We start from the raw sequence: 20,975 nt of genomic DNA, 5'->3' as shown, positions 1-20,975 counted from the left end.
ATCTAGCATCCTCTGTAGCATAACTCCCCAACTACACTCCAATCCATGTTGTCCCCTATCTAGCATTAGAAAATAGCTAAGAAAGATTGCTAATACTTCTGGCAATCTATGTGTTGACCCATAAATGTGTAACAACTCATCCCAGGTGATGGCTCATTCGCTCGCCAGTTGTCTCCCAAAGATGGAAGATATTGCCTCTGTGCCTGCTCGGGGCACCACATTGTATAATACCCTCACCCCATGGAATGGGATCTATACTATCCAATAGATGTCCTTCAAGGTGATCATCATCTCTCCCATTGGCACATGGAAGGTGTTTGTCTTTGAATGGAAACACTCAACCAAGGCAGTAAGCAGGCCATGATTCACTAGCACTACTAGGATCTAGCATAGTAAGGATAGGCCCAATTGAGCGATATGTGTCCTATCAGCATCATTGAGACTCCACAACAAAGCTCCATATGGTGGATAGTGGGATTTAAATGAGACATCGTCAAAGTTCTCCTGCATACACAATCACCAATGAAAAGAAAACAATCAATACTCAGTCAATATGATAGAATGATGAAGACACAACTATTGTATGCCTAAAATGTGAGCACACTTCTATGAATCATTATATTCAAGATTACTCAAGAATGAGGTCTCAAATGGTGACTCATAGCTCTCTAGTCATGGAGTGCAAGGATTTTACAATGGAGGCCCTCAGTTTGACCTAGTTCATGCCCATGCAAGTACACCATGAAATGAGAGATTCAAAGATCCAAAATGCATGCAAATGGAGATGAAAACTAATCTATATGATAACAATGCAAAATCTAATCTATGAAAGCAAGATCTAATCTTATGAAAGCAAATATGACTCTAAACTAACATGCAAATGCAATGATAAAAGCCCATGATGAAAGCCATGGGTGCAAGAGAAAATGAGACAAGAAGATAGAAGTTCTCCACAAAAAGCTTTAGCATTCAAAAACTCCTTCAAAAATTGCTCTCCAAACCTGCAGCATAACAATAACATCATCCGTCCTTAAAATGAGGAGAGGGCTCTCCCTTATAAAGGAAATTATGGAGGTGAGAGGCTTCTCACAACCAATATGGGATAATAGAGTTTGATCCACGTGAGACGAAATTCCACTAATGAGAAAAGAGGAGTGGTTGAGAAGAAAGTGAAAAGATAAGTCCCACTTAGAAATATGTGCATTTAAGTGTAGAAATTAAATAAAAGAATTTATTTTATTTCTCTTTCATCAACAAGAGATATTTAAGTGGGATTTTTATTTAATTAAAAGGGAGCAAGTTCTTTTAATTAAATAGGAGATATTTAATTAAATTAAAAGAGGGGTTTTTCTCTTAATTAATTAAATGTGGATGAATTATTTAATTAAAAGAGAGGTTTCCTTTTAATTAAATAGGGACTTATTTTATTTAATTAAAAGAGGAGATTTTCTTTTAATTAAATAAGACTTAGGATAAAATGACCAACGTTATTAATAAAATAATCAAATTTGATCAAGGAAATTGATTTGAATTGATTTAATAAAATATTGCAAACCATTGATTCAAGAAATTTGATAAATTGATAAATTGAATAATGGGGGACGATAGTCTAGGCAACCATTTTAGGGCATATACAACTACAAATTTTAAGATTAAAATGCAAAAAATTGAAAGAATTGCAAATTGTTGTAATTGGATTTCGTGTGACATCACAAGATCTCATGCAAGTTGGCATGTTTTTATGCAAGAAGACACTTTCTCACAAGAGGAATCAAATCTTGACATGAGAAATGAATATGTAGTGCACAGAGATCGAGAGGAAATTCTTGTTCTCTATGTGAGAAGTGGGTGCCTCCTACACGATCACTTCGACCGTCATGCTTGAAAAATCACTAGAGGGGCATTTCTTTGTGCAAGAAGAGATTGTCTTCACGTGAGAAAGGATAGTCTCACACAAAGAATGATTGACCAATTTTTAAAACATGCAAAAAAATGCAATAAATGACCTTGAACTACATAAGAAATGAAAATACAAAGCTAGGATATCGATGACTCACTAGAGGTCCATAGTCTACCGACCGACTGTGTTATCAGGAGCACTCAAAACAATGATCTTGCACATTCACTACCATCTTCATCTCAGAGCTACAATTCACAAAGGACAAAATGCAGAAATGATTTGAAAATGACCGCTTAGGCCCTTATATAGCTATTGACCTAATTTTTCAAAGTGCTTCAATTTGCGCAAAATACCCCCATGGCTAATTTGACCATTCTGAATCCATTTTCGAGGTTGAACTCAAAATCTAACACACGTATGTGCCATAAAAATGTGTTTTAAAATTTTGGGGACCGACGTGATTGAACACTTGTGCAGTACAAAATTTTATGATATTTTCTGATTCTTGGAATTATTTCAACTTCAAATCCTTCATATTTTCAAAATCCATTTTTGAAATAATCAACCCAAGTTAAAATTGGTCAACTTTTGGTCAAAACTCGATCTTTTGGACCTTCAAATTATTGTAAATCAATTTTAAATTTTCTTTTGATCATTCTGATCTCTTCTCCATTCTATAGAATCTTGGATTTCTTCCTTATATCATATTTCTAGTGTGTCATCTTTTGATTTTGCCCTCGAGCAGGCAGGATGATTACATCATTGAATCCTTATTGCTCAGGGCACCTTTTGTCCATCTTATGACACCACTAGGGGCATCTTGTTTCCCTCTTTTTGGCATCTTTTTCATCTATTTCATTTGGTCATTAGTCGATTATGGGTACCAAGACAATCTAAATCTTGACTCCTAAGGATCAAGCCTTGTTCTAGGGATGATTCTATGTCTCATAATTTGATTTTATTATCTTCTATTGCTCTCAAGTATCTAGGTGTTCTATCTGGATCCTTAAAGATTAAGCTCCATTCTAGAGACAATCTTTTAAATTCCATTGATCTTAGGTATCTAGACATTTTGTTTGGATCCTTAAAGGTTAAGCTCTGTTCTGGAGATAATCTTTTAAATGCTTATCACTCTTAGGTATCTAGGTGTTCTATCTAGATCCTTAAAGGTTAAGCTCCATTCTGGAGATGATCTTTTAAATGCTATCAATCTCGAGTATCTAGATGTTCTTTTTGGATCCTTAAAGGTTAAATTTTTTTTTGAAGGAAACCTTTAAAATGCTTATCAATTTTGGGTATCTAGGTATTCTAGTTGGATTCCTTGGGATTAAGCTCTATTCTAGAGACGGTCCTTAAAAGCTTATCAATTGGTCTTTGTATCATAACCTTTGTAACCAATCTTATCTCTTGATCTTCACATCTTGCTTTCTAATTTTCTTTGAATCAAATGTGCTTCTTGCAAATTCATTCAAAGAGGGGAAAAATGTAATACCCCAAAATAAGCTCATTGCCATTATACCAATTCTGGTCTATTCTGACCAATCCTAAGACCTATTCTAATAGGAAATTCTCATTATGATTGTCACTACTTGAATTAATTGTGAAATGTAGAAAACCCTAATATGAATTCATCATGCTCATTATTCAATTCCTATAGTATTTATTGATGTTAGTCACATCAAAACCTATTGATTAATATTTAATTTAATTATTAAGTATTTATACTTTAATTAAATTAAATTATACCCTAAGGCTAATATACTAAGGAATTAAATTTATTTAATTTAATAAATATGCCTATTTTTAATTAATTGAATGTGATTATTTAATTAAATAGAAAAGGTATTTATGAGGTCATATCTCATTTTATTAAATTAAAAATCTTTCCTAATTCTACTCTTCAGTTCTAAATGGAAACTATGAGTTAACTCTCTCTCAAATTGGAATCAATCTAGTTAACTTGATCTCACACCCATGGCAAGTTTAGTTAACTGCTCATCACACTCAGATCAGAAATAGTTCACTTCACCTGCACAAGGAAGTTTCCATTTTAACTAAATCTTTTCTTCAATCCTAACCATTGATCTGAGTTGATCTCACCCATTGATAGATTCTAGGAATTCTATTTAAGGAACTTATAATTCCTCATTATAGAGGTTGAATTGAATCGATATCAAATTTTTGTTACATTCTACACTCATATAAGCTTATTACTATTCTCATACACTTTTATTTTCTTAGCTTAATTTCATTTAGATTTTAATATGCATACATTTAGTCTAATTTTCTTTACATGTTCTTAGATTAAAATGCATATCTCATTCTAGATTACTTTACATATTCATATAGATTAATTGCATCTCAAATCCTTCATTCTTAGAGGGTTTGGTTTCCTAAGCCTCATTTCTGAGGATATTAAACATGCAAAATCTCTTTAGATAGGAGGTAACAGGTCACACTGTCGAGCATTTTGGATGAACAATTCAATGTTCATTTTAGGATGACTTGTAGGTAATGACCACGTTGAAGTGTGTGTGTTAAACAGAGGCTTGCATTTTCATGCATAAACCTAGTAGGGTATTATTAGTAGGAAGGTAGGAGGCATGGATCTTTGTGAAGAAGAAGGGAACATATTATTAGCATTAACACCTCTCTATCTCAATGCATATGGGAAATAAAAGGGTTGATGTTGGGAAATACTACCAATATCCTCAAGACCTATCCCTAAAGAATGTGTGCATATCACCAGGTATTTAAGACTTGACTTTTAAAAGCCACAAAAAATTGTAGAAGATACTTCTTCTACTTATTGTGAAAGTTTGTTGTCACTAGGTGCATCATTTAGGACTATTGACAACAAAAAAAATATTGGAACTAACAACCTCATGGGAAGTTCAACAAGTGTGGGACCTCCTGTGCTATGTTGAATGACCTCTACAATTTTAGAAATCCAACTCTTCATTTTATGCTCATAAAGGGGAGGAAGATTCCTACTCCAAGCAATCTATCAAAGTCTTTGGAACCCTTTAAGAATGCACCAAGACTATCCTAGAATGAGATAGAAACCCTAAGGATGAAATAAAACAAAAATTACAAATATATGAGAATCTATCTAAGTATGAGACATAAAACACAAAACATACAAAACTAACCATACACATAGAAGCTTAAAGCATAATATATGTAATGGAAACTGACATGAAGCAACTAAAGTCGTATGATACATAAAAACAAAATCATAAAGATTAAAGTATCTCTAAGGTATAGAGTGATATTAGAATGATTGACACTTTTCATTGACATAATTTTTTAGTTTGTTCAGTTTTAAGGCCTACTATATATATCCTTTTGAATAAGAGTAAAAGTTCCTCACAATGTATATGCAAGATCATGGTATACCAAGTTATGACTTTAAGTAGCAATACAAAATTAGAAAATAAGGGTTGCTTGACTTGACGTAAAAAGTTGAACATGTTAATAACCTTATGTCAAAAATTAGTAAGAAGAGAATTGGTAGGAAATTGAATGGAGTTTATGAACTACTAGCCCTTTTCTAAAATAAAAAATAAAAAAAATCTAATAGTTGAATATTTTAGATTTCAATGTAGTAGTATGTAAATTTTAGGAAAAAGATAAAAATGTATGTATATGTATGGCCACCTCAACCACAATACAGTGATAATTTTTCACAAGATTCTAGATATAACTAGAAGACTCATTTATAGATGTGACAGATATTCTTATGTAATTTTTTTCTAACTAGATAACTAATTATGAATTTTTTCTACAATATAAATAAAAACTCTTGTGTCTGTTTGGCTTAACTAATTCTAAACTTTATAAAATTAGCATAGAATGTGTGTGTGTGTGTGTGTGTGTGTGTGTGTGTGAGAGAGAGAGAGAGAGAGAGAGAGAGAGAGAGAGAGAGAGAGAGAGAGAGAGAGAGAGAGAGAGAGAGAGAGGAGTGGGTAGAAAGAGAGAAGGGGTGGGTGAGAGAGGGGGGGGGGGGGGAGACAAAGAGAGTACCTAGGAGGGAGGGAGATGAAGATAGAATGGGAGGTAGAGAGAGATAAAGAAAATTGGAGGGGGGAGAGTAAGATAGAGAGAAGGATAGAGTAGGAGGGAGGGGAAGGGGGAGAAAGAGGAGGGGTAAGAGAGTGCCAGAGAAATAGAGGAGAAAGGGGAGAGAGTAGGAGGAGAGAGAAGTAAACTTCACTATGCATTGCCTACTTATACATTCATAATATTTTTTTCAATGGGTATAAAATTCTTATTTTAATTATTGACATTTCTTGTTCCTTCAAAATGTTGGGATCAACATTTAGATGCTATTGTTCACCCTAAAGGAAATCTAGTATTGAAAAAGACTTAGTCACTTACAAAGTAGAGTAGGTTAGTCATCACTACAATTGAGCCACCCTATATAGGAGGAGATATGTAAAGAAGAAGATGTATATAATCATTTGTTTCTAGGTAGTAGTTTGTTGGAAATATTCAAGACTATGCTAAGTTACTAAGAGGGGAGGGGTGAATCAGTAACTTCTAAAAATTCAACAATTTTAGCCTTTAATCCAACCATTCAATTATCATTTAATCCATGATATAAATTCTGATCTAATTGCATGCATAAGAAATTGAAAATATGAAAGCATTCATAACACTTAGACACAAAGGTTTGGTGGCCGAGAAACCTTCCAAATAGAAAGTAAAACTAGGATGGGGATGATACTGACAACTTTAGTATTTTAGTATAAAGTTAGCATATTAAATCTTACATTGATCACTTTTGATGATCTTCCCTATTAGGAGAAATAAGGAGTACTAGGTCCACCTTGTGAAAGGATTTAGAAACATACAACTAAGTATGCACTCAGTAAAAAGATTTATGAAAGACTGTTAGGTCAACCTTGTTAACTGATTTAACTAGATCACCTATTAGGATGAAGTAGTAGTAGATCTTTGATTTGCAACTTGTCTTGCTTAATGAGATTCCTTTAAGTACTGATCAGCTTGTTGTGATAGATATGAATTTGCTACTCCTTAGACTATTGTAGCCTTTGTAATTCACTCCTACATTTCTCTGATTAAGTCACATTTACATCTTCATATTTTCACACACATGCATATATTGGATATGATACAATGCATTACATATATATCAATCCAATTATAAAAATTATAAAGTTGGCCATAATACAAGTTACCAAAAATATTGCAAAGTTAGCCTATATGAAGATACTTGGGTTCTAAAGATTGACTCGGGTAGGTTCTGATACATGACATTCACTATCATTGATCAACATCTTCATGCACTTGATAGATGTAGAATCTAGGTCCATATTGATCACTTCTAAGTAGTCTTGAACTTGATCTACACTGGTGACTTAGTAGATATTGTGTAACTTGGTTTAAACTAAATCACTTGTTTACCATGTCAATACTTGGTAAACACTATCACCTTGAACTTAGTATAAATTGAATCATTTGGTTAATATAGAATGGCTTAGTTAACAATAGATTGACATCACATGAATTGTGAGCTCGATAAGAACTGTACTACTCAATAACCACTGATAAACTTAGCATCAACTAAAATGAACAATTTATGATACTGGACTTCACATTAACTAAATTTTCTTGGTAACCACTATGATTTGTCCAAAGGACTTAGTAGCAATTGAAATGCTTGGCAATAATTGAAAATAGTACAATGAGCTTGATACCTATATACAATTTGAATAAGTGTGTGTCACTAATAAAAAACTTGACTGATATGTCAACAATCTCCCCCTTTAGCATTAGTGACAAAAATATTTATTGGCCAAAATTGAATACCTTATATCCATCACCACGTGATACTGGCTCTGTAGAGTATACTATTTTTTGGGATTTTTCAAAATTGATTTTGTAAGGTATATATAGTATACTTTACATCTTCTTGCTATATACAACATGTCTTTCTATTTATTTCTTACTTATTGCAAGTTCTCCCCCATAGCATATTTCTCCTCATACTATGTGTCTATCTCCCCCTTTTTGATAGTAATGCCAAAAATTTATTCTATTTTATTTACACAGAAACACCAAAATGAGATAAAAATTTAGAATGTACCTTGAGAATGATTGCCTAGGTTTTATCCCAATTTTCCTATAGGAACTTACATGTATGAAGTGAAATTTGTACCTCTACTAAAAATTCTATCATATGGTCCACAATAGAGAAGCTATTGTCATGGATTAGAGTTTTTGAATATGTAATATGTTTTTGTAGAGCATCCATGTTGGAAAGGATCATGTTCTGTATGTCAATCAATGTGCATCTAATCCTTGCTTCTTCCCTTAGCAATTTTTATTTCATATCTAACAAAAATATTATTCTCTTGAAGTGTGCAAAGCTTGAACTAGGGTCAAGTTGTAGCTATTGAGCATTAGCCTTTAGATCTTCATCTATTTTGGATAATTTATCCTTTATTTCCTTTGTAAACTTAGAAACATCACCTAGTTTCCCATAAAGTAATGACACATTTGAACAAGATGTTTCTAAATTTCCCAAAATTATAGAAAGCTCTACATGATGTATGGCTATCTACTGAGTAATGTTCTCCTACACTTTATTGTCAAACTTCATTTTAGCCTTCTACACCAACTTATCTTTTCTATCAATGTCTTCATTAAATTTTTGGACTACTTCTGCTAGCTGATACAAGATAGGTTGAGAAGAATCAATCTCAATTCCTATGACCTCTACCAAAATTTTATTAGCATCTTCAATTATCTTTTACTCTTTATCTCTCTCCTCTCTTAGCCTTTGTTGTTTAGCCTTCTTCTAGAGGATTTCACCAAATGTCTACATTTGGTTTGGAGTAAGCTTGTAAATATCCTAATTGGGGATTACTATTTCCTCATGTAAATAAATATCTTCCTCTATCTCCTTTCCTTTCCCCAAAAATTTTGTACTCGGTTGAACCTTGGGCTCAACTATCCTTACACTTATTGCTTTTGTACTAGGAATAGAAACAATAATAGAGATACTAGGGCTTGCAGTAATATTGATACTGTACTAACTAAAGGAATACTTAGAAGAAATACTTGAAGAAGCCAAAATTAATTTTCTCAAAATTGAATAAGTCAAAACTAAAGTACTCAAATTGGTAGATGGAGGAATTTATAGTTTGGCAGATGAAGTGGAAGTCTTTTCTGTTAGTGATGTGCTGAGTTGAGTAGGGGCAAAGAGTGATTGGACATTTGAGATGTCACTAGTGGTCACAATTAAACTTGCTAAAGCTATCTCCACACTTGATATTGGCTTACTTGGAGAGTGAGGAAGTGAGGCAATGAATGCTACAACTATCTTTATTGGGTTAGTCTCCTCATCATCTTCCTTTTCTTCCTCAATAGACTCTTGTCCTTGATCCTCTTCATTCTCTTATTGTCAAAGTGAGTTACTTCTTCATTATTCTCTTCTTCATCTTTCTCCTTATCTTCTTCATCATCATCATCTTTGATATTGACTAAAAAATCACTTGGTTTATGTAACAAATAAATATTCTTCCAAGTGTTTTTTGCATTTCTAACAACATGCTCAATGTCCTTAATCAAAACTAGACAAGTATTAAACTTTAGAGTCAAATTTTCTTCATTTTTCTTCAATGACTCTTTTACCTTAGCATCTGATATGCTCGGTGATAGCTACCTCAAAGTTTTCCCATATATGTCCTTGATAGTTTGCATAGTAAAATCCCATCTTGGCTTTATCTTTTCCAATAACTCACTAGGAACTTGAGAAGCAAGCTGATCTAGTGAGTATTTCCACTTACCCATTTTATTCAATATTAGGTCTTCAATCTGCTTCTACTCCTCTACTATCCTAATCTCATATTTTAATGATTTGAAATTCTTTATGCCTACTCCTACTTCCAATTTCTTTAATTTTTCCTAGAAGGTGGGTGGAGGTTTCCTGAATATGATGTCTCCTCCTTCTTTGTCAGCTTTCTTTCTTGACCTCCTAGTGAATAGTACAATGGATGGCTTTGCTGGCTTGGTAATGATCACCTTTCCTTTCTTCTTTAATGGTTCTTCTTCCTCAAATTCTTCCTCATCCTCTGCTTCTTCACCTTTCTCATCCTCACCTTTTCTCTCAACTAAGAAAAGAGGTGAACTTGATTTTAGTTTTGCAATCCTTCTTTTCCCTTTGTTGACTTCTTAAGGGAGCTTTATTTCAAGTTCAGTCCTGGCCTTTGCTTCATCATACATTCCAAAGTATGTAGCCTTAGGATCGACTGGTTCATTGATAAGAGCTTTAATGATATCCTTTGCTTCATCAATGTTGACCTCATAACCAAGAGATTTTACCCACACAATTCTAGGCTTAGCTACCTGAATATAAACCTTGTCACTATCCACCATGAAACATATATCATCTTTATAGTCCTCAACTAGTTTCTTGGGAACTTTGAACCTATTGTTTATTTTATATTTGAATACATCAAAATAATTGTCCATGAACTTATTGTAGTTTTCACCCATCTCGACAATATACTCATTGATTTGATAGAGCACATGCACATATTTTTTCCAAACTACAATACCTTTAGAGGGAAAGAATTTTTGTACATAAAATAATAGAAAAGTTAACAAGGAACTAAACTTACATGGGTTGTTCTTTGATGTTATTATGCTTTCCATGTTCTTTTTGAATTGTCTTAGCAATAGGTTGGCAAGGTTGTATGATCAATTATTCATAACCACCTTGTATGCCAAATCCATGGCTTCACATGACACACCGTTTAGTCTACTTGAACTGTATATCTTGTGTGCAATAATGTGAATTCCAAACTTGAATTCTACATTAGTGATACTTCTAATTTTCATTCCTCTACCATCCCATTCAGGTAGGGTTTTCTTTTCTAGTTTTGCATGACCTTGGGTTTTTGTCATTTTGGCTTTGGCTAGCATTGGGAGGCTAGTGATTTGATGAATTATCTTCTTAGTTATTATAATTAGTTGTTCTAACCATAGCTACCCATTATGTGCCTGACTGAGGATAAACCTAATCCATTTGATTTGAAATTCATGGGGCATCTGAGGGATGTGTGTCAACCCTTTGGTTTCTAGATGTTGATGCTTGGTTTTTAGGACACCTATTCACACATAGTTGACCTAGGGCATCATCCATTTCTAGTGTAGCAATCTCTTGAATAAATTATTTGAAATAAGTGTGAATACCATTGATAAGAAGTACCTTTGGAGGAATTTGGGATTGTCCATCTCTTGGATCTAGGGTTTTGGCAACCGTAAGAGTGAGCTTGAAATCTGGCACCTTCCACTCAACTCCATGAACCAACATGTCAGATCCTCACTTAACCTTGCTACTATTGGATGCCATTTTCACTCATTAGATTGAGAGAATTTGAAAGACTTTCACTAATTTTTTTCTCAAATAGCTTTTTTCACACTAAAATTTCACTCAAAATTTCATGGTAAGAAATGACTTTGATTTCATGCCTTTTTTTGAAATTTTTCCATTAATGCTTAGTACAAAAGTAGATATATTGATAGAGTGTCATCCACTACTTGGCACTAAACACTCAATGAAGTCTTTGTGACTTAGTAACCATGAACATATTTATCACTCCCAACCTTGCTCAGTAGACTCTATGACCTAACCTCACTCGATAGAAAAGGTAACCCAGTAATAACTAATACCAATCTCACTCAGTGATCCCTTTATATCCTAAATATAGATTTGGATCTTTGTCATGTTTCAATTGGAACTGATTTGGATGTCATCTTTGATAGCTTAGTTCCATTTCTCCCTTGAGAACTTAATTAGAAATGGTAGTGTCACCCAATTCTTGAGTGACTTGATCATTACTCAAACTTGTATCCTTGGTAGACTTAGGAACCATTACTATCTCATCTATTTTCAGATGTCATAAGTTTTTTCCTTCTTCTCATCTTCAATTATACCAATATTCATGTAGTTCTTGGCAAGATGACCAAGTTATGTACAAATGAAACATCTTTTAGTAGTGTCTCTTTTCCTCATATGATGTTTAACACAATTCATACCAATGTGTCCAAATTCTCCATAGTAATGACATCTACAAGAAGTGTTGTAGTCCCATCCAAATATTGGTTTCATAATTTTCTCTATTGGATTCAATACCTTGATTTTGCATTCTAATGACTTGTGTCCATGTTTCTTGCATTTGTGATATTTGTCTTCAAATCTTGGTTTCTCTTTGCATTCATTAGCCTTATGACCATGATGATTGCAATTGTAGCATTTTCTATTAAATTTTTCTTTTTCATTACTCTAGCACTTATTTAATGTATGATCTATCTTACCATAGTGATTGCAAGTAGGTCTTTGGTTCTTTTGAGATCATTACTTGGATGATTCTCCTTCTTTTGTATATCCAATTGTTGGTTTTTCTTTTTCCCTATAGATATTTTTCTCATTCAATTGATTCATTTCTACTTGAGATTTCATCATTCTTTCATTGATTTTCTTCTCAGAGTTTAGATCATTCATCAATCTTTCATTGATTTGTCTTTCAAATTTTAGATTATTTCTCATTCCTTCATTGATCTTCCTTTTAGAATTTAGATCATTCCTCATTCTTTCATTTTCAAATCTTAGGCTCATGATTTCTTCATTTGCATTGGAGAGCTAATCAATAAGGTCTACTTGCTGAAGGGATTGGTTTTGGATTTCATTGTTCCTTCCATCTATCTCTTCTTTTAACTTGTTTCTTTTTTCTAAGACTTCACATAACCTTATCGACTGAATTTATTGTTCTCTTCTTAGCTTTCTTACTTCTTCTTATAGGGAACCATTCTTCTCTAGGAGTTCTTTGATTGCTTCATTGGCTTCATCTGAGCTACTTGAAGGGTGAAAGTCTTCAATTCTTTCTTTAATGTAGAGATGATCATTCATTTGAATTGCAAGTTCCTTTCTTCTTTTCAGGGTGTGAGAGAGTTGCTCCTTTGCTTTCTTGAGTTGGACAATGACCATTTCTAAATCCAACTTTTCATTGTCAATAACTTTTTCAAGTCTGAATATCTCCATGGTCTTGATCTTTTCCCAAGCTGTTAAACTTTCCCCTAAGAACCACAAAGCTTTGATACCAATTTTTGCAAATATTCAAGACTATGCTAAGTTAGTAAGAGGGGAGGGGTGATTTAGTAACTTTTAAACTTCAACAATTTCAACCTTTAATCCAACCATTCAATTAGCATTTAATCCATCATATAAATTCTAATCTAATTGCATGCATAAGAAACTAAAAACATGAAAGCATTCATAACACTTAGACACAAAGATTTGGTGACCCAGAAACCTTCCAAATAGAAAGTAAAATTGGGGTAGGGACGATACCCGCAACTTTAGTACTATAGTATAAAGTTAGCTTGTTAAAGCTTACATTGATCAGTTTTGATGATTTTCCCTATTAGGAGCAATAAGGATTGGTAGGTCCACCTTGTGAAAGGATTTACAAACATAAAATTAAGTATGCACTTAGTAAAGAGATTTACGAAAGACTGTTAGGTCTACCTTGTTAAAGGATTTAACTGGATCACCTATTAGGATGAAGTAGTAGTAGATCTCTGATTTGCAACTAGGGTTGTTTAATGAGATTCCTTTAAGTACTAATCACCTTGTTGTGATAGATATTCCTTTGCTTCTCGTTATACTGTTGTAGCCTTTGATAATTAACTCTTTCTTTTCTCTGATTAATTCCCTTTCACATCTTCATATTTTCTCACGCATGCATATATAGGATATGATACAATGCATTACACATATATATCAATCCAATTATACAAATTAAAAAGATAGCCACAATACGAGTTACCACAAATATTACAAGGTCGATCCATATGAAGACACTCAATTTTTGAAGATTTAATTGGTAAGGTTTTGATACATGACATCCATTGTCATTTCTTGGCATTGTCATGCACTCAGTAGACATAGAAGCTCAGTTCATACTAATCACTTCTAAGTAGTCTTGAACTTGGTCTACACTAGTGAATCGGTAGATACTGTGCAACTTGGCTTAAATTGAATTGCTTGTTTACCATATCAATACTTGCTAAACACTATCATCTTGATCTTGGTATAAAATAAATCATTTGGTTAACATAGAATCGCTTTGGTAACACTGGATTTGCATCAAATGAACTACAAGCTTGATAAGCACTGTAATGCTCGGTAACCATTGATAAACTTGGCATCAAGTGAAATGCATGATTTACACTGCTAGATTTCACATTAACTAAATCTTCTTGGTAACCATTGGGATTTGTCCAAAGGACTCAGTAGCAACTAAAATACTTGGCAACAACTAAAAATGGTACAATGAGCTTAGTAACCATATACAATCTGAACAAGTGTTTGTCACTAATAACAAACTTGACTGATATGTCAATCGTAGTTATTGCTAAACAAACCAAGTATTTCTGAGTATTAATTTAGTTTTTAAGTTGTTTAGGAGGAAACACATGAGCTGAGTGATATAGAGGCCAAGAAAAATAGTAGAAGCTAAGAATAGTATGAGTCGAGGGACATCATGAAAAACTAGTATGGGCCGATCATCAGAAAGGTATATGTGTCGAGTAACATAGTTTTGTATAAATATTTGGAATGACACAAATATTGATGTAAACCATTTTTCTAAGATGGAAGCATGTTATTAGGATCCAGGAGTTAATTAAGGAGTAAATTAATGATGCAGGAGCATCCAGAGTGTAAGGGCAATCCCGTGTCACCCAAAAAGTGTACTTAGACTTAGTTTCTATTTCATGTCTTTACATTTTTGGATACCCATTTGGCTCAAATAAAGGTTCCTACTCTCATAGTTCAACTATCAGTGCATTTGAAAATCTCGAAAAAAATAGGAGCATGCAATTTGGCCATCATTTTGGTGACCTAGAAGGTGTGACTTGGCCAGATGAATGTAATTGAGATTTAGAGCATTCCAGAAAAAGAATCAGGTCAAAAGGCCCCACGGTTTGAAAGTTATTACAGTTTTTCGGGTTTTGGAGACCTCCTAAGAATGCTTCAAAGTCAAGTTTGGGGCATTAAATGACCTCGAAAAGGGTCAAAAAATGGGGGACAATGAAAGCTTGTCCATAGGGCTATAGAGCGCTTTGAGAGCTTTCCGAAAATGTAAATAGTTTGTCAATCGGAGCTACGGTTCAAAAGTAATGCCTCCCGAAAGTTCGGCTACCGTTTCTGGATTCTTCTAGATTTGCACTGACTTCTAACGCAGCTTCTGGAACCTTCTATTTTGTCGGTGGATGCCTACTAGCACTTTCTAGAATGTACTCCTAGTCCTTAACCCTCCGGGGTCTATTTAAGGAGATTTTTGGCATTGTAAAAGGCAGTTCGGATTGGAGCTTGAGAGGAGGTGCTAAAAGGAGAAATATTCTCCAGATTTATGCTATTGTAAGCCTGTAGGGCATGTTTTGAAGTTTATTTTCTCTGCACTATTTGTACTAGCTTATTTTCTCAGTTAATATAATTCCCCCTTTCTATTGTGTCTATTATGTTGTTGGGTTGTGTCCCCATCAAGTGGTATCAGAGCGGGTTTTCCTGAGTGTGTAGACAGAGCGCCGACTGTGATGCAGTTTGCACCAGGACTGTGTGGTTGTGGGTTTGAGTTAGAAGATGCCTCCATGAAGAGAGCGTGGTAGAAGGGCTAGAGCTATTGATCCTAAGGAGATTAGAGCCCTCCAGAGACAGGTACAAGCATTGCAAGAGGAGCCTCGTAGAGGAGAAAATATTGCCGTAGATGACAATAGTGAGGATGACAATGAAGAGGAAGTAATGGAAGTTGACGGGGAAGTTATGAATCCTATAGAGGAAAGGCTTTTTAGGGCCATTACTAGGTTTGGGAAAAGACCTACAATTGAAGTGGGTATATTTTCAGGAAATTTGAAACCAGATGAGTTGATCAATTGGATCAATGAACTGGAAGAATACTTTGAGTATGAGGATATAAGGGACCTAGATAGGGTTAAGTTTGCAAAGGCCAAACTGAAAGGCCATGCCAAAATCTGGTGGCAAGAGGTTCAACTGGAAAAACTTAGAAGAGGAAAGGAGAAGATCACAAGATGGGATCGCATGGTGGAAAAATTGAAGAAGCAGTTCATTCTTGTGGACTACAAGCTTGATCTGTTTAAGAAGATGCATGGGTTAAAGCAAGCAGGAAGATCAATCCAAGAATATACAGAGGAGTTTTACCAACTCCTGATTAGAGCGGGGCATGCAGAAGCAAATAAGGAGAAGGTTGCTTGTTATATCACTGGGTTACGACCTAGCATCCAAGAGGAATTAAGTTTGGTAAGAATGACCAGCGTTGAAGAAGCATACCAGTTTTCCCTACGAGTTGAAGAGAAGTTGAGTAAAAGGTTTGAAGGAAGACAAAGAGGGCACGGTCAAGGAGGAAGGGGAAGCAGTAGATCATCTAGAGGCCGCAATGAAACTCAAAAGAAAAATGAAGATGAGGGTACTAGCAAGAACCAGAGGAATGAGGGTTTCAACCGCTCCCGTGATCAAGACTTTGGAAATCAAAGAGGAAGAGGTAGAGGACATGGACAAGGAAGAGGAGGCTTCTGTGGTACCTGTTTCCATTGCAATGAAGAAGGTCATCGTGCCTTTGAATGCCCTCAATGAAAAGGAAGGACAGATAGGAGAGCTGAGGGCCAAGCTAGGGTTGCTCATGTGGATGAGGATGCACAATCATCACATTCAGAGGATGTAGAAAGAGGAGAGACCTTGGTAAATGAAAGAGTCCTACTAAGTGGTGAAAATGAACCAGGACAACGGAGGAGTTTGTTTTGTACCAGATGCAAGTGTGAGGATAAATGTTGTGATTTGATCATTGATGGTGGTAGCACTAATAACTTGGTATCAGAAGAGATGGTCTTTAAGCTGAAGCTCAAGAGGGAGAAACATCCCCAGCCCTATCGGATTTCTTGGGTAAAAGATGATCATAAGGTCTTGGTAAGTGAACAATGTTTAGTAAAATTCAAAATTGGGAGTTACCATGATGAAGTTCTCTGTGATGTTATTTCGATGGATGTTTGCCATCTATTGTTGGGTAGACCATGGCAGTTTGATAAGCATGCAATACATGATGGACATGCAAACACATACTCTCTGACAAAGGATGGAGTTCACCACAAATTGAACCCCATGAAAAAGGAAGGTGAAAAGGTATGTAGCAGTGCTAGGATTTGTCTTGTTGAAGGAAGGAAGTTTTTAGATGGCATGAAACATCAGCGTATGTGCTATGCTTTGATTCTTAGGAAAGATAAAGAAGGTAGTAGTGAAATACCATTTGAAGTTTCAGAATTACTAGGAGAATTTGGAGATATTATCTCTGATAATCTTCCAGATGGATTGCCACTAGTAAGGCAAATTAGTCATCAAATAGATCTGATTCCAGGAGCTAGTTTGCCTAACAAGGCTGCTCACAGGATGACTCCTATTGAAACAAAGGAGCTAAATAGACAGGTTCAGGAGCTATTGAGGAAGGGCTTGATTCGAGAGAGCCCAAGTCCATGTGCAGTACCTGTAGTACTTGCACCAAAGAAGGATGGAGAGTGGAGGATGTGTACAGATTCTCGAGCTATAAATAGGATAACCATCAAGTACCGATTTCCTTTACCAAGGATGGATGATCTTATGGACTGCTTGAGTGGAGCTCAGTACTTCACAAAGATAGATCTGAAGAGTGGCTATCATCAGATATGGATTCGAGAAGGAGATGAGTGGAAAATAGCCTTCAAGACCAAGGAGGGTCTTTATGAGTGGTTAGTCATGCCCTTTGGATTGCCGAACTCCCCAAGCACCTTCATGCAGCTCATGAATGAGGTACTTAAGAAGTTCTTGGGAAAATTTGTTATTGTCTATTTGGATGATATTTTAATTTTCAGCAAGACTTTGGAAGAACATTTACTGCATATTCGTAGTGTCCTTGAAAGGCTAAGGGAAGAGAAACTATTAATTAATCTAAAGAAGTGTGTCTTTGCAAAAAGGGAGTTAGTCTATTTGGGATTTGTTATATCACCTAAAGGTCTCAAAATGGATCCAGAAAAGGTAAAAGCCATCTTGGAATGGCCTACTCCAAGGTCTGCTACTGAGGTAAGATCATTTCATGGTCTGGTTAGTTTTTATAGGAAGATTATTAAGAATTTTAGTGGCATATGTGCACCTCTAATTGATACAATAAGAGGGGATAGAAAAGAGTTCAAATGGACTATAGCAGTTGCAAGAAGTTTTGAATTGCCGAAGAAGAAGGTGACTGAACAGCCTGTGTTGGCACTTCCTAATTTTAGAAAAGTATTCCAGGTGGATTGTGATGCTAGTGGTAGCGCTATTGGGGCTGTATTAAGCCAAGAAGGTAAGCCTATTGCATATTTTAGTGAAAAATTGAATGATGCAAAGAAGAAGTATTCTGTTTATGATCAAGAGTTCTATGCAATAGTTCAGGCCTTAAAGAAATGGAGGCATTATTTATTGCCAAAGGAATTTGTTTTGTATACTAATCATCAGGCATTACAGTACCTAAATAGCCAAGGTAAATTGAATCAGAGGCATATGAAGTGGGTAGAATTCTTGCAAAGTTATACATTTGTGTTGAAGCATAGAAGTGGAAAATCTAACAGGGTTGTAGATGCATTAAGTAGGAGACAGTTGTTGCTTACAACAATGCAGGTTGAAGTAGTTGGGTTTGATGAACTCAAGAATTTGTACCCCGAGGATCCTGATTTTGCTGAGGCATGGAAAGCTTGTAAAGAACCTGTTGCTGTAGATAGAACCAAGTGGTTAGACTATTTGATTCAGGATGGCATGTTATTCAAAGGTAGTCAATTGTGCATTCCAAGGAGTTCCATCAGGGAAAATCTGATTAAGGAGAAACACAGTGGAGGGATGGCAGGACATTTTGGTCGAGATAAGACCATTGCCATTCTTAGAGAACATTATTTTTGGCCTCAAATTACACAGGATGTGAAGAAGTTTGTACAGAGTTGCCAGGTTTGTCAAGTTGCCAAGGGGTTTAGTCACAATACTGGCCTATATCAGCCATTGCCTGTTCCATCAAGGCCATGGGAGGACATAAGTATGGATTTTGTTCTTGGATTGCCAAGGACACAAAGGGGTAATGACTCAGTATTCGTGGTGGTTGATAGGTTCTCCAAAATGGCACATTTCATTCCATGCCACAAAACTCATGATGCTGTCCATATTGCAGACTTGTTTTTCAAAGAGGTGGTAAGACTACATGGTGTTCCAAGGAGTATAGTTTCTGACCAAGATACTAAATTTGTGGGGTATTTCTTGAGGACATTGTGGAAGAAGTTGAGAACAGACTTGAAATTTAGTTCCACGCATCACCCACAGACTGATGGCCAAACAGAAGTGGTAAATAGAAGTCTGGGCAATTTGCTGAGATGTTTAGTTGGAGATAAGCCCAAGGGATGGGATTTGATTCTACCACAGGCAGAGTTTGCTTATAATAACTCTGTAAATAGGAGTACTGGAAAATCACCATTTCAAATTGTATATGGAAATAGCCCAAGGACTGCACCAGAATTGAGGAAGATAGAACAAGGGGAGAGAACAAGTGCTGAAGCTAAGGAATTTGCTGAACACATCAAGCGTCTACATGAGGAGGTTCAAGCACACATTATCAAAATGAATCAAGAGTATAAAGCTAGGGCTGATGCAAGGAGAAGACATAAGGAATTCCAAGTAGGGGATCTAGTCATGGTGCACTTACAAAAAGAAAGATTTCCAGTTGGTACTTACAACAAGCTGAAAATGAATAAATTTGGCCCCTGCAAAATTTTGAAGAAACATAACTCAGGAAATGCATATGAGGTGGAGCTGCCAGATGGTATTCACATTTCTCCCATTTTCAACATTGCAGATTTAACAGAGTATCATGATGATGGTGCAAATGAAGAGCTGGTTTTAGAGCCATGTCCAATTCCTGCTTCTAAGAAGGAGGAGATAGAAGACATTCTAGATCATCGTGTGGGTAGGAGTACCAGAAATAAGTAGTATGAAGAGTATTTGGTCAAATGGAAAGGACGACCGATCGAGGACTCAACTTGGATTTCAGCAGCTGAGGTTTCCCATTTGGGATTTCCTCTACCATCCATAAAGTGACAGGGTCACTTTTCAATCTACCCTGGGTGTCTGATGCAGGAGCATCCAGAGTGTAAGGGCAATCCTGTGTCACCCAAAAAATGTACTTAGACTTAGTTTCTGTTTCATGTCTTTACATTTTTGGATACCCATTTGGCTCAAATAAAGGTTCCAACTCTCATAGTTCAACTATCAGTGCATTTGAAAATCCCAAAAAAATAGGAGCATGTAATTTGGCCATCATTTTGGTGACCTAGAAGGTGTGACTTGGCCAGATGAATGTAATTGAGATTTAGAGCATTCCAGAAAAAGAATCAGGTCAAAAGGCCCCACGGTTTGAAAGTTATTGCAGTTTTTTGAGTTTTGGAGACCTCCTAAGAATGCTTCAAAGTCAGGTTTGGGGCATTAAATGACCTTGAAAAGGGTCAAAAAATGGGGGATGAGCAAAGCTTTTCCATAGGGCTATAGAGCGCTTCGAGAGCTTTCCGAAAATGTAAACGGTTCGTCAATCGGAGCTACGGTTCAAAAGTTATGCCTCCCGAAAGTTCGGCTACCATTTTTGGATTCTTCTAGATTTGCACGGACTTCTAACGCAGCTTCTGGAACCTTCTATTTTGTCGGTGGATGCCTACTAGCACTTTCTAGAATGTACTCCTAGTCCTTAACCCTCCGGGGTCTATTTAAGGAGATTTTTGGCATTGTAAAAGGCAGTTCGGATTGGAGCTTGAGAGGAGGTGCTAAAAGGAGAAATATTCTCCAGATTTATGCTATTGTAAGCCCGTAGGGCATGTTTTGAAGTTTATTTTCTCTGCACTATTTGTACGAGCTTATTTTCTCAGTTAATATAATTCCCCCTTTCTATTGTGTCTATTCTGTTGTTGGGTTGTGTCCCCATCAATTAAGCAT

Source organism: Cupressus sempervirens, chromosome 11 (assembly GCF_028749045.1).
Source record: "Cupressus sempervirens isolate cs-2001-9-10 chromosome 11, ASM2874904v1, whole genome shotgun sequence".
Lineage (NCBI taxonomy): Eukaryota > Viridiplantae > Streptophyta > Pinopsida > Cupressales > Cupressaceae > Cupressus > Cupressus sempervirens.
This window is presented reverse-complemented; position numbering follows the sequence as displayed.